Below are 13,173 nucleotides of genomic sequence, written 5' to 3'. Positions count from 1 at the left end.
GATCTTAGCGGGAGGAAAATACTTAGAGATAAAAGCATCTTTGCACTTGTCCCAAGAATCAATACTATTTTTAGGCAAATACGAAAACCAAGCTTTAGCACGATCTCTAAGCGAAAAAGGAAATAGCTTCAATTTAACAATATCATTATCAACATCTTTCTTCTTTTGCATATCACACAAATCGACGAAGCTATTTAGATGAGTAGCGGCATCTTCACTAGGAAGGCCGGAAAAATGATCTTTCATGACAAGATTCAACAAGGCAGCATTGATTTCACAAGATTCAGTATTGGTAAGAGGAGCAATCAGAGTGCTAAGGAAATCATTATTGTTGGTATTGGTAAAGTCACACAATTTGGTATTATCTTGAGCCATCATGACAAACAAGCAATCCAACACACGAGCAAACAAAAGGGAAGCGAAAAAGAGGCGAACGGAAAAGAGAGGGCGAATAAAACGGCAAGGGTGAAGTGGGTGTCGGTGTACTAGAGTAGGGGTACCCTTGTACCCCGAACTTGTGCACGGGCAGTCGCAGCGTCCCGCGGCAAGGCCTGCCAAGTCACCGCCAAGATTCCCCGTGGTCCCTCTAAAGACCATTCAAGAACAAAGTACTCAAGACAAGACCCCGGCAAGAGGAGCTTGCCGGGAAGAAGGCAAGACCCCGGCAAGAGGAGCTTGCCGGGAAGGCCATCAGAAGCGTCCCAAGACCCCGGCAAGAGGCGCTTGCCGGGAAGGCTGTCCGAGGCATTCCAAGGAACTTGCCGCGGCGCGCTACGCGTCCCGACAAGGCCCGGTGAGCGACAAGCTCCCGGAAGCGACAAGTCGACGGCCGCGGCAAGCCCCCACTCCACGCCCGCGCTCCAGCACATCCACCCACGTGTCGCTCCGGGGCCCCTCCCGAGCGCACGTGGCAGGAGGCTGTGCAGCTAGGGGCGTGCGGTGGCACGCAGGCGCTGACAAGACAACCATCGTGGCAAGACGGTGGCGTCCCTAGCGGTCCCTTTCGGTGCTGTCTAGGCGACATAGACGGGCATTTAATGCCCTTGTCCCCTGCCGTCAGGGTTAGGTATGATAACACTGTAGCAGCTAGCTGTGCCTACTACAACACCTAGCTGTGCCTACCCACGGCACCCTTTCCATTTTTGCCCTTGGCCCCCGTTGCTCTATGTCGGTAACCCCTTGAGTATAAAAGGAGGCCCGTGTGCAACGTAGAGGGGGTCGGCCATCTCGAGAGCTCTCGCGAGGTTCAGCAATTACACACACTCACGCTCGCTCCCGAGCTAGAAATCAATACCAATCCACAAAGCAGGAGTAGGGTTTTACGCATCCGTGCGGCCCGAACCTGGGTAAATCGTTCGCGTGCTTCGCCTCGGTTTACTCCTCGCACGACCAACCGCCCGCTTGCTTCGCCTCGATCTGCTCTTTGCGCAACCTCCGCCCCCCGCCGAACCAAAAAGGGACCCGGTCCGCCGGTTCCATAGGTGCCCGTGGATCAGAAACCCCGGCATCTCCGGCGCGCCAGGTAGGGGGCGTCGAAGTGGTGTGAATCAGATCCGGCGTTCTTGCGAGCTAGATCTTCATCTTCTTCATCAACATGCCACCGAAGAAGAAAGTCTTGGAGGCAGCTGCTCCGTCCACGCCGAGCCACCCACCGCCGGAGCAAACGGATGGTGGGGCAGGCGCCGACGGAGGAACATGCGTCCACGAGGGAACTCGCGGTGCTGCCAGGTCCCAGGGCAAGGCTGCACTGCCCGCCAGCGGCGTAGCCGGCTCCCACAACGACCGGGCGCACTCCAAGGCCTCGGCGTCCGTGCATGCACCGCGCCCATCTCAGGAGGCGCGGGACCGGCAGCGTCATGGTACTCACGGTACCATGCGCTCGCTGGATCAAGATCGAGCTGGTGGATCTCGGAGTGCCCAAGACCACCATGCACATCAACACACCCAGAACAGATAAGTTGCCAAAGCCTGATCAACCAGATCTCTAATTTTTAAGCTATTCCCCGCGGATCGGCTCACTTTGTATGAGAAGCCTGTGCGCGGAGGAGCCAACTCGTAGCTGGCTGCGCCCTTGCGTTGTTTCGAGCTCGCCCAACAACATTAGGTGAGCTGCGGCTAGTTGCTACACTGACCGCCCCCTTGCATTGTTTTGAGCCTGCTCAACAACGTAAGTTAGCTGCGGCTAGTTGCTACACTAGCCGCGCCCTTACTTTGCTTCGAGCCCCGCTCAGCAACTTAAGTGAGCTGCAGCTGGCTGTGACAAGGTTTCTTGCCGGTAGCGACACCGCCAGTTCCGCGCCCAGCGCTCGCGGTCCGGATGCCTGCACCGGCAAGTTCCCTAAAAAGCGTAGGGCAAAAACATACAAAGTTGACGCCGAAGTGGGAAGGCCCTTACCGGGTGAAACCAGTCACTGGGCCCGGCGCTGTCCGCCTTGAGACCGAAGATAGCCTCCCAGTGAGCAACTCCTGGAACATCGAGCATCTTCGTAAGTTTTACCCGTAAGGCGCGGTTGTCGGAACCCGTTCCGGCAACCACCTCTCGTACAAAGTCTTGCCGCTGTTGCATGTAATCCTTTGTACGAGGCCGGGCGCAGATCCCGTGCGCAGTAAAGCTCGCGTGCTCCGCACATTTTGTCGATTTTATGCTTTCTATTTTCCGGCATGTATGATGTGACATTTGTGCAGCACCAACCCCACGGTAAGCGATAACGAGCTGCAAGGCTCTATATCTTTATTTTCTCTTCTTTATTTTCTTCCTTCTTCCAAGGAAAGAAAGGCTCCCACACCCACAAGTTTGCCGGGGGGGAAGGGAGAAGAAAAGGATATGGACCAGGCGTCGTTCAAGAATTTCGCCTTGCCGGGAAGCAAACGACAGAAAAGCTAAGTTGCCAAAGTTTGAGTAGCCAAGTTTTTTAAATTTTAAGTTATATCCCTTGAACGACTGCACTTTGTATGGGAAACCTGTGCGCAGAGGAGCCAACTCGTAGCTGGCTGCGCCCTTGCGTTGTTTCGAGCTCGCTCAACAGCATTAGGTGAGCTGCGGCTAGTTGCTACACTAGCCGCGCCCTTGCATTGAGCCTGCTCAACAACGTAAGTTAGCTGCGGCTAGTTGCTACACTAGCCGCGCCCTTACTTTGCTTCGAGCCCCGCTCAGCAACTTAAGTGAGCTGCAGCTGGCTGCGACAAGGTTTCTTGCCGGTAGCGACACCGCCAGTTCCGCGCCCAGCGCTCGCGGTCCGGATGCCTGCACCGGCAAGTTCCCTAAAAGCGTAGGGCAAAAACATACAAAGGGAGGAGTCAAGTAAAGGGAATAACATTGCAATGCCTACCCAGAAGAAAGTTATATTACAAAATAGCTTGTCGCAGCTCTAATAAATGTTTTCTATGACATAGCTAGCAGCGACAAGGAAAGAAGGAAGCCGGCGGCCTAGTCGACGCGGTCGCCCTCGACCCTCTTGATACCGCTCACCTTGTCCACAATGGGTGCGACAAGGGCCTTGAGCTCTTCCTGATCGATATCAGGCGGCAAGGATCTGAGGACGTTGTGGAGGCGGAGGCCTGGATTGCGGAAGGCGACCTTCATCAACACCTTCTGAAGGGCTCCCGCACAAATCTCGCGCGACTCGTCGGCCAGCCGCTTCGGGATCTCATCCCGGAGCCGCTGGAGTGCTGTCGCCACGCCTTGGAAGAACATAGTGAGCCTGGCGCTAGGTTGGAGGTTCTCGTCGGAGGAGTACCCGAAGTCCTCCACCCCCAGCTGCGCCAGCTCCTTGTCGATGTCCCCGGCGGCGTTCACGAGGCTCTCTGTCCAGTGCTCCACCGTATCCCTAAAGGCGTTTTGGGTGGTGGCAGCACTCTCCAGCAACGCCTTATCGGCATCGATCTCCTTCTTCAAGGCCGCCTCCCGCTCCTTGACGCCGTCCAGCGCCTTGGTCAAAGCGACCAGCCTTGACTCGAGGGCGGCGTTGGAGTCCTTGGCGGCGCTGAGCTCTTCGCCATATGCTTTGCGGTCGGCCTCCAGCTGCACCACCTTCATCTCCATCACCTTTTTGGCGGCCTCGGCAGTGGCGGCAGCGTCCTCCGCTTGCTTGAGGGCTCCGCCCAGTTTCTCCTCGCGCGCGGCAAGCTCTTCCTCGTGAGCGTCGAGGTCGACCTTCCGCTGCGCCTGCTCGCCCACTTCCGCGGCTAGCTTCACGGCGGCAAGTCGCTGCAGCTCTTCGGCTTCGGCCTTCTCGAGGAGAAAGGCCTTCTTCGCCTCAGCGAGCTACTCCCGCTCCTCTGCCAAGGATCGGACGGCTTCCCGGTGGAAACCCGCGAGCTCGTCTGCGCGCTTCTCAATGTCTGCTCCCGCCTTCGCGACAAGCGCCTCGCGGGACTCCAGCTTGGCTTGTCGCGCGCGGTAGAGCGACATCAACATGCGCAGCAGCCGCTCCTCTTCGGGCTCATTGCTACTGCTGCTCGGTGCGTCGACCAGCTTCAGACCCGTGGAGGCAAGCACTTCCCCGTCGAAGACCTCCCCCTCGACCGGCGCCCTGGAGCTTGATGCCCAGGGGAGGTTGATGAAGACGCCTTCGCCGGCTTTCAAGTAAACGCCCGGCTGGGGCTCCTCGATGCTTGGCGCTGCGGCTTCGGCGGACGGGTCGGCGGACGGGTCGGCGGTCGGTGCAGCGCCTGGCGCTCCTGCGGCCTCTGGGCCGTCAGTATGATCGCCAGATCCCTCGCCAGCCGCCGCGGCGCCAGCCTCGGCGGCCTCGGCGCTGGCGGCGTCGCCACCACCGGCTGCGTCCTCAGCGGCGACCTCGGTCTCCACCCGCTCCGCAGCGGATGGGTCTGATGGCCGGCAAAGGGGGAAAGAGTCAAACAAGATCCAGCCAAAAACTCAACGAGACCAAAAGAAGAAGAACCCAAGGGAAGATTTGAAGCAAGGAGATTACCTGCACTGGGCTCGGTGGCCATGGTCTCTGCCGCTGGGGGGATGCTGGTGCCGTCCCTTGGCGGAGAGCTTCCCCTTGCCGGAGAGCCACCCCCTGCCAATGAATCTCTTGCCGGAGAATTTTCCCTGGGCGGCGTAGTTGAAGCAGATGGCATGCCGGGGGCTGTCTCCGGACGCTCCTGGTGAGGCTGCTCTACTCCTACACAAGGCAACAAGCAGATATCAGCAAAGACAAGTACCCATGCGCGCCTCACTGCGGCAAAAAGTTCACGCACTTACGCTGGGGGCTGCCATGGAGGAAAGTCGCCAGGTCCGGCAAGGTTGTCTCGGGCGCGCCACTTGTTGTCGCAGTGGGCACGTCCTCAACGATGACCACCGGGGCCTTAGCTCTCTTTGCCGCTCTCTGGGCCAGAGTCCTAAAAAGGAGCAGGCTCAGGGAAAAGCAATTGAGAAGCAAGAACAACAACAAAAACCGAAGAAATGCGAGTACAGCAAGAGAAGCTTACTCTTCATCCTCCTCGTCGGAGCTCAGCGCGGAGAAGTCAAAGCCCGGCGCACTCCCAGAGCAAGGAGGCGGAGGAGAAGCTTCCCTTGGCCGCTTAGCGGGAGCAGTGGTGGCGGTCTGAGAAGACCCCGCTCCGGCTGTCGGCACGGCACAGGAAGCGGCAGGGACCGAAGCGGTGGTCCGGCTGGACCCCGCTCCAGTTGCCGTCGTAGCATGAGGCGCTCCCGCGGCAACGGTGTTTGCCGAGGTCGAGCGCGTCACGCGGCGTGGCGACTGTTGACCCGCTTGCCGCTCCGCCTCATCGCCAGCCTCGCGGAGACGCCTCCTGGGCGGCGTTGGGGCCTCTGATTCTGGTGGGCCGTCCGGAGGCAAGGAGGAAGAGGAGTCGACTTGCCGCGAGCTGCCCGTATCTTTGGTAGGCTCGCTCGGCTCAGCATCTTGCCCGGCAAGCCCCTCCTTGCTGGTAGACTCCCCTTGCTCGCCACAGCTCGCCACTTCTGCCGCGTCTGCTTCCGCGGTGGTGAACCCAAACTCGCCCACGGCTGCAGCTGCCGCCGCCTCCTCCAGCCTGGTGGCAATGCGCGCCATCTCCGCATCGGTGGTGTCGCGGGTGAGGCCGTCTTTCTCGTCGAGGCGGACGGCCACTTCCACCAAGTTGTCGAAGAAGTGCTGCACGACCTCGTCGGCAGGCTCCTGCCAAGTTGGCACAATCCCGTGCGAGTCGCATTCCGGCATCATTGCACGGATGCGGTCGAGCGCGGAGTTGTTGCACAAAGGCACGACGCCCCCCGGCAACCTGAACACCTCGGGATGCTGGGGGTCATACTTGAACAACTCCTGCAACATCGCATGGAGCTCCAGAACTGTGAAGTTGTAGTTGAGGCCCGGCCGCAGCCTCATAATGTCTGCTGCGTTCTTGAACTCCCAAGTTGGCCTCCCCCGCTCTTGCAGGGGGGCGATGCGGCGGCGGAGGAAGTCTGCGCCAACCGCGCTGACAGTGAGCCCGGCATTCCGGAGGCGCAGGATCCTGGTGACGGCGATCCCCAGCCTGTCGTCCTCCGGGGCCAGGTCGCTCCAGTCGTCGCCGCGCGCCATCGGGGTTTGGTGCCGGGCGGTGAAAGGCTGCGGACTCTCCTCGACAATCCAGCACCAATCAGCCCTCCACTCCTCCCACTTGCCGCGGAACTCTCCCTCTAGGTAGGTCTCCTTCTTGCCGGTCCTCGAGATCCAGGCGATCCCGCCCGATAGAGGCTCTCCCCTCTCTACTCGAGGGGTGAAGAAATGGCGGAAGAGGGTTACATTGGGAAGAACTCCGACAAAGTTTTCGCAGAGATGCGCGAAAACTGCCATCGTCAGAACGGCATTGGGGGTGAAGTCGAGGAGGTGGAACCCATAGGTGTTCATGACGTCGCAGAAGAAATCAGAGAAGGGCGGGCAGAGCCCGCAATAGAAGAACAACGCGAAGAAGGCGTACCCATTTGGGGCAGTCTTACAGGCGGCGGCGGGGAGAACTCTTGTGCGCCGATGCGCGCGCGTCTCCGCCGACCAGAACAGAGAATAGTCCGCCTTCAGCTCCGTCGCGCCGAGCCTGGGGGGGAAAACGGCCCGCGTCCTCCGCAGCGCCGCGAGCCGCTGCGCCTCGGTCGTCTTCACAGTCTTCCCCCTGTCGGCTTTCGGAGCCATGGCGGAAGCAGTGGAGGGGATCGACGGCGTTGGTGGTGCTGGCGACGGGGGAGGGCGGAGCGCTGCTCTCTCTCTCTCTGCTTTGGGGAGGCGAGAGGGCGGCAGAGATTTCCGAGATTGGGAACGGCAACGGGCGAATGGGCCAACTGCCCCCGCTTCCCTTGCTCTTAAAGGGGGAAGGGGCGGACATTCCGAATTTCGACAGAAGGAACCCCCACAACCTCCCCCACGACGCCGCATTCAACGCATGCCGTCGGGGGGAGGGCGCGGTGGAGGCGGAGGAAGACTCGGCGTGACCTAGGCCGCGCGTGCCCGTGCACTATTTTGGGCCTGGCCCAACAGCGCTCGACACCGTGTCTGGCCCAGGCCCGGGGGCTCCTGTGGGTGTACTAGAGTAGGGGTACCCTTGTACCCCGAACTTGTGCACGGGCAGTCGCCGCGTCCCGCGGCAAGGCCTGCCAGGTCACCGCCAAGATTCCCCGTGGTCCCTCTAAAGACCATTCAAGAACAAAGTACTCAAGACAAGACCCCGGCAAGAGGAGCTTGCTGGGAAGAAGGCAAGACCCCGGCAAGAGGAGCTTGCCGGGAAGGCCATCAGAAGCGTCCCAAGACCCCGGCAAGAGGCGCTTGCCGGGAAGGCCGTCCGAGGCATTCCAAGGAATTTGCCGCGGCGCGCTACGCGTCCCGACAAGGCCCGGTGAGCGACAAGCTCCCGGAAGCGACAAGTCAACGGCCTCGGCAAGGCGCTTGCCGCGGCAAGCCCCCACTCCATGCCCGCGCTCCAGCACATCCACCCACGTGTCGCTCTGGGGCCCCTCCCGAGCGCACGTGGCAGGAGGCTGTGCAGCTAGGGGCGTGCGGTGGCACGCAGGCGCTGACAAGACAACCATCGTGGCAAGACGGTGGCGTCCCTAGTGGTCCCTTTCGGTGCTGTCTAGGCGACACAGACAGGCATTTAATGCCCTTATCCCCTGCCGTCAGGGTTAGGTATGATAACACTGTAGCAGCTAGCTGTGCCTACTACAGCACCTAGCTGTGCCTACCCACGGCACCCTTTCCATTTTTTCCCTTGGCCCCCATTGCTCTATGTCGGTAACCCGTTGAGTATAAAAGGAGGCCCGAGTGCAACGTAGAGGGGGTCGGCCATCTCGAGAGCTCTCGCGAGGTTCAGCAATTCCACACACTCACGCTCGCTCCCGAGCTAGAAATCAATACCAATCCACAAAGCAGGAGTAGGGTTTTATGCATCCGTGCGGCCCGAACCTGGGTAAATCATTCGCGTGCTTCGCCTCGATTTACTCCTCGCACGACCAACCACCCGCTTGCTTCGCCTCGATCTGCTCTTTGCGCAACCTCCGCCCCCCGCCGAACCAAAAATGACCCGGTCCGCCGGTCCCATAGGTGCCCGTGGATCAGAAACCCCGGCAGTGGGGGAGAGTAAAACGAGAGGCAAATGGCAAATAATGTAATGCGGGAGATAAGGGTTTGTGATGGGTACTTGGTATGTTGTGTAAGTGCATCTAGTGCCACCCCTAGTTGGTTTTGGAGTATTGACGACAAACCTAGTTGAGGGACTAATGTGTTTGTGAGAATTGCAGGATAACATAGGTAGAAGTCCCTCATTGATTTGGTTTCACTACCAGAGATGACCCCTAAAAATGTACGAAGACATTGAAGACAATGGTGGTTTATGAAGATATTCATATTGAAGACAATGACATGAGAAGACTCCCTATGAAGCTTATGGAACTCGAAGACTTAGATCCTTCGTAGCTTTATTTCATTTATGTTGTGTCACAAGAACCACCCTACTGTTAAGTGGGGTCCAAGAGAACCAGTTAGAATGACAGAAGTGATGCCTAATTCAAAACCTATGTCTTCGAGCGAAGACTATGAGAGCAAATCTTGTCCAGAGTTGGACAAGTCAGCTTTACTTGCAGCTCAAGTAAAGTTGCCATGAGAGTTCGAAATCTGACCGTTGGAACACGTGTCAGTTCCTTAGTGACCCAGGGTCATTTCGGACAAGTCAGGTCGGGTTGCCAAGTGGCTATATATAGCCCACCCCCTACATAAACGGTTGGCTGCTCAGATTTTAGTGCACGGCTTTTGTCGTTTGAGAGCAACCCACCTCGAAGCCTTTGAAAGAAAATTCCTAGTGAGGAGAAAAGCCCTAACCACCCAGAGCCAGAGTAAATTGGGCATCACTTAAGTCTTCTTGTCTGTGTGATCTGAAGACTTATTACACTTGAGGACTGTGAATCCTCCAGACGGTTAGGCGTCGCGTTCAGAGCATCCAAGAGACATTGTGGATTGCCAGTGAACGAAGTCTTTGAAGGTTTGGGAGTCTACCTTGAAGACTTACCAGAGTGATTGGGCGAGGACTAAGTGACCTTAGCTCAAGGAGATTACGGTGAGGACTTGGTGTCCTGAACTGTGTGTTCAGGACTGGGTGTCCGGGACTGTGTGTCCTAAGGTTTAAATACCTAGCCGCTCCAACCAGACGTACAGTTGTCACAGCAACTAGAACTGGTCCAACATATCATTGTCTTCAACGAGTCACTGGTTTCATCTTCATTTCCTTCTCTTGCTGTTACTCATTGTGAAGTCATTGCATGCTTGCTTTATCATTTGTCTTCACAACGTGAATGTATGATCTGTTTGGCTTCATAACTTCTTCCTACCTGATCCTTATTACACTGAAGCTGTTTGTCATTGTGCTTTCACTCTATTGAATACATGACCATGGCTGGCCTAGTGTAATCTAACTTCCACTGCATAAGTAATAGGCATAATCTTCGCCGTTTGTCTTCATAACTCTCACGTTTTGAAGACTTTCATAAAAATCGCCTATTCACCCCCCCTCTAGTCGATATAACGCACTTTCAATTGGTATCAGAGCAAGGTGCTCCCTTGTTCTGTGTGATTTGGTTTAACCACCTGGAGTTTTAGCTATGTCGACTGCAGGGATAATCAAAGTCTCTGCTGCGTGCCCCGTCTTCGATGGAACTGAATATCCCTACTGGAAGAATAAGATGCGTATGCATATTGAAGCCATTGACGTCGACCTATGGTATGTCGTCGAGAACGGCGTTCCCAAGGCTGGAGAAGGTGTCACTGCTGCTGATGTCAAGAAATTCGTTCAACTGGACTCTACTGCCAAGAACATCATATGTGGTCATCTGACCAAAGGGCAGTATGGCCGTGTGAGTGCTTTGAAGACATCCAAGCTGGTTTGGGACTGGCTCTCCAAGGTCAATGAAGGCATCTCAACTCAGAGAGATCAAAGAATCAGTGTCCTTCGCAATCTCTTCAACCGCTTCAAGCGAAATGACAATGAGAATGTCCAGCACACATTTGACCGGCTCACTGACATCACAAATGAGCTTCAAGCCCTCGGCGCAACTGAGATTACCAAACATGAAATCGTCAAGACGCCGCTAAGATCACTTGATAGTTCGTTTGACATCCTGGCCCTGATGATTCAAGAACGTCCTGATTTCAAAACACTCGATCCATCTGACATACTTGAGAGGCTCAACACACATGAGTTTCAGCTTTCTGAGAAAAGAGATATCTACGGTCCAAACTATGGGCGAACTCGTGCCTTGAAGGCAAAAGCTGTTTCCTCATCTGAAGAAGAATCTGACAGCAGTTCTGATGATCCTGAAGACATTGGAAGGGAACTTGCAATGCTAGTGAAGAAGTTCCAAAAATTCACCAAGAAGAAAGGCTTCAGAAAATCTTCACGATCAAGCTCAAGGAATGATGAAGCTTCTGCTCATGACTACAAGAAGAAAACATGTCACAAGTGCAAGAAAACTGGACACTTCATCTCTGAATGTCCACAGTGGGACAATGAGAACAGAAGGAAGAAGAAGAGCAAGGTGTATGATTCTGACGACAAGAAGAAGAAGAAATACTCAAAGTCTTCTTCCAAGTCTTCATCAAAGTCTTCATCACATAAGAAGAGCTCATCTGGCAAGGCTCGTGCGTTTGTTGGAAAGGAGATGGATTCAGAGGAGGAGTCCACATCCGAGGAGGCAGAGGTGGAGTCTGAGGAGGAGTCTGATTCTGGCATTGCGAGTCTGGCTACAGCATACATCGCCAAGTCCATCTTCAACACTGAAGACAATGACTGCATCACCGACACCAACGCAAATGACAAGAACGACTCCACTCCTACCTACTGCTTCATGGCACGCGGTGCCAAGGTAAACACACGCACTACTCGCTATGAAACATCTAGTGACGATGACTCTGAATGTGATTCAAAACCTAGCTACAAAACACTTGCTAAAATTGCAACTGAACAACAGAAAGCTATGGAACATATTCAAAAACGGTTAGACAGAAGCGATGATCTGTTGGGTGCTGAAATGACTCGATCTGAATCCTTAATTGAAGACATAAAAAACCTTCACGTTAAGTATCAGGAACTTGAAGATCGTCATGATACTCTCTCAACAACTCATGAAAAGCTTTCCTATGATTATCTTCAAAGGAAGCAAGAACTTGAGAAATTGAGGGTGGCTCATGAAGATCTTCAAAAGGAAAACGAGTCACTTCGCTCCGAACAGATCAGTCCCGCTCAGGAAGGATTTGAACCACCATGTCTTAAATGCATTGAGCGTGATAATGCTAATTCTGTTGCTGAATGTTCCACTTCTACTGCTGTTGCAATATCTTCAACTGTTGACGTGGTAACTAACCCCTCTGCTGAGGATACCACTGCTATTGCTGATGAGAATGCTATGTTGAAGACATTGCTTGAAACAGGGATGTACAAAAGTCTTAAAGGACATCAGACACTATGTGATGTCATCAAGAAGCAGATCCTGAATCGAAACCCTAGGAAAGAGGGTGTTGGATTTGTGAGGAAAATCAATGCAGATGGCTCTTACTGGAAACCTGAGCAGTACCCCAAAACCACATGGGTTGCTGCAAAGGAACTTTCAGTAGATCCATCCAACTTATCTGGCTTCACTTGTGCTAACCCCATTATCATTGATGAATCCCTTGATGCAAACTATAAACTGTTTAAGAATCAGAATGGTGAAGTGTTTGCCAGGTACATTGGTACTAACTGCAGGAATGGACCGCCTATGAAGAAGATCTGGGTTCCGAAAAGGTGTCTGGAAAATCTTCCTATGAATGTCTTCTTGACACCTCACTTGAAGAAGACAAACCTCAGACCAAAGGCTTCATATGGTCCAAAGGCATCATACAGACAGAGGACTCACCAGAGTCGCACTAACGCAAATGTTTTGCAGGGAAATCATAATCAGGCATATGAAAATGAGAACGGTTCATCAAACCGCCATGTTCATATGAATAAGAACTATTCTGCCTATTCTTATGATTACTATTGTCCTCCTGCTAGACTGCTAGCTAAGGCCTCAAAGCCAAAATTCTCAGATGCTGCACTTAGACTTATTGCTTCTAAGCCACCCTTGAAAATGTGGGTGGTTAAGAAAGCTTAACTCTCCTTTGCAGGGAAAGGTCTCCAGCAGAAAAACAAAATCTTCTGATGCTATTGCTGGGGCCTTAAAAAACTTGTAGGGCGCAAGACAAAATGCCTGAATGGCATCATTATGTACTTCGTTCCTGAATCGCATGCTACTCTCCCTATTAGTCCTAATCTGGATCTAAGTTTTCATAACCCACTGGTTCGTCAAATGTTTATGCTTCACAACTCTCTTCGTGAAGCCTATCCCCCTAACTGCACTGTAGGGTACGACACCAGCGACTTCAAAATCTTCAGAATGGATTATTGACAGTGGGTGTACAAATCACATGACTGGCAAAAGAAGCCTTCTTATGGACTCAACCTTACGTCCATCCGACAAGAGCCACATCACATTTGCTGACACTGGTAAAAGTAAGGTATTGGGTCTAGGTAGAGTTGCAATCTCAAAGGATCAACACATGGATAAAGTCATGCTTGTTGAATCCCTTGGCTTCAACTTAATGTCTGTCTCAATGCTTTGCGATTTGAATATGATCGTAATGTTTGGAAAATATCGTTGCCTGGTACTAATGGAATCTGACAAGT

Source organism: Triticum urartu, chromosome 2A (genome assembly GCF_056163025.1).
Source record: "Triticum urartu cultivar PI428250 chromosome 2A, HENAU_Tu73, whole genome shotgun sequence".
In the NCBI taxonomy this organism is placed as follows: Eukaryota; Viridiplantae; Streptophyta; class Magnoliopsida; order Poales; family Poaceae; genus Triticum; species Triticum urartu.
The sequence above is the reverse complement of the archived record's forward strand: the minus strand, read 5'-3'. Positions refer to the sequence as shown.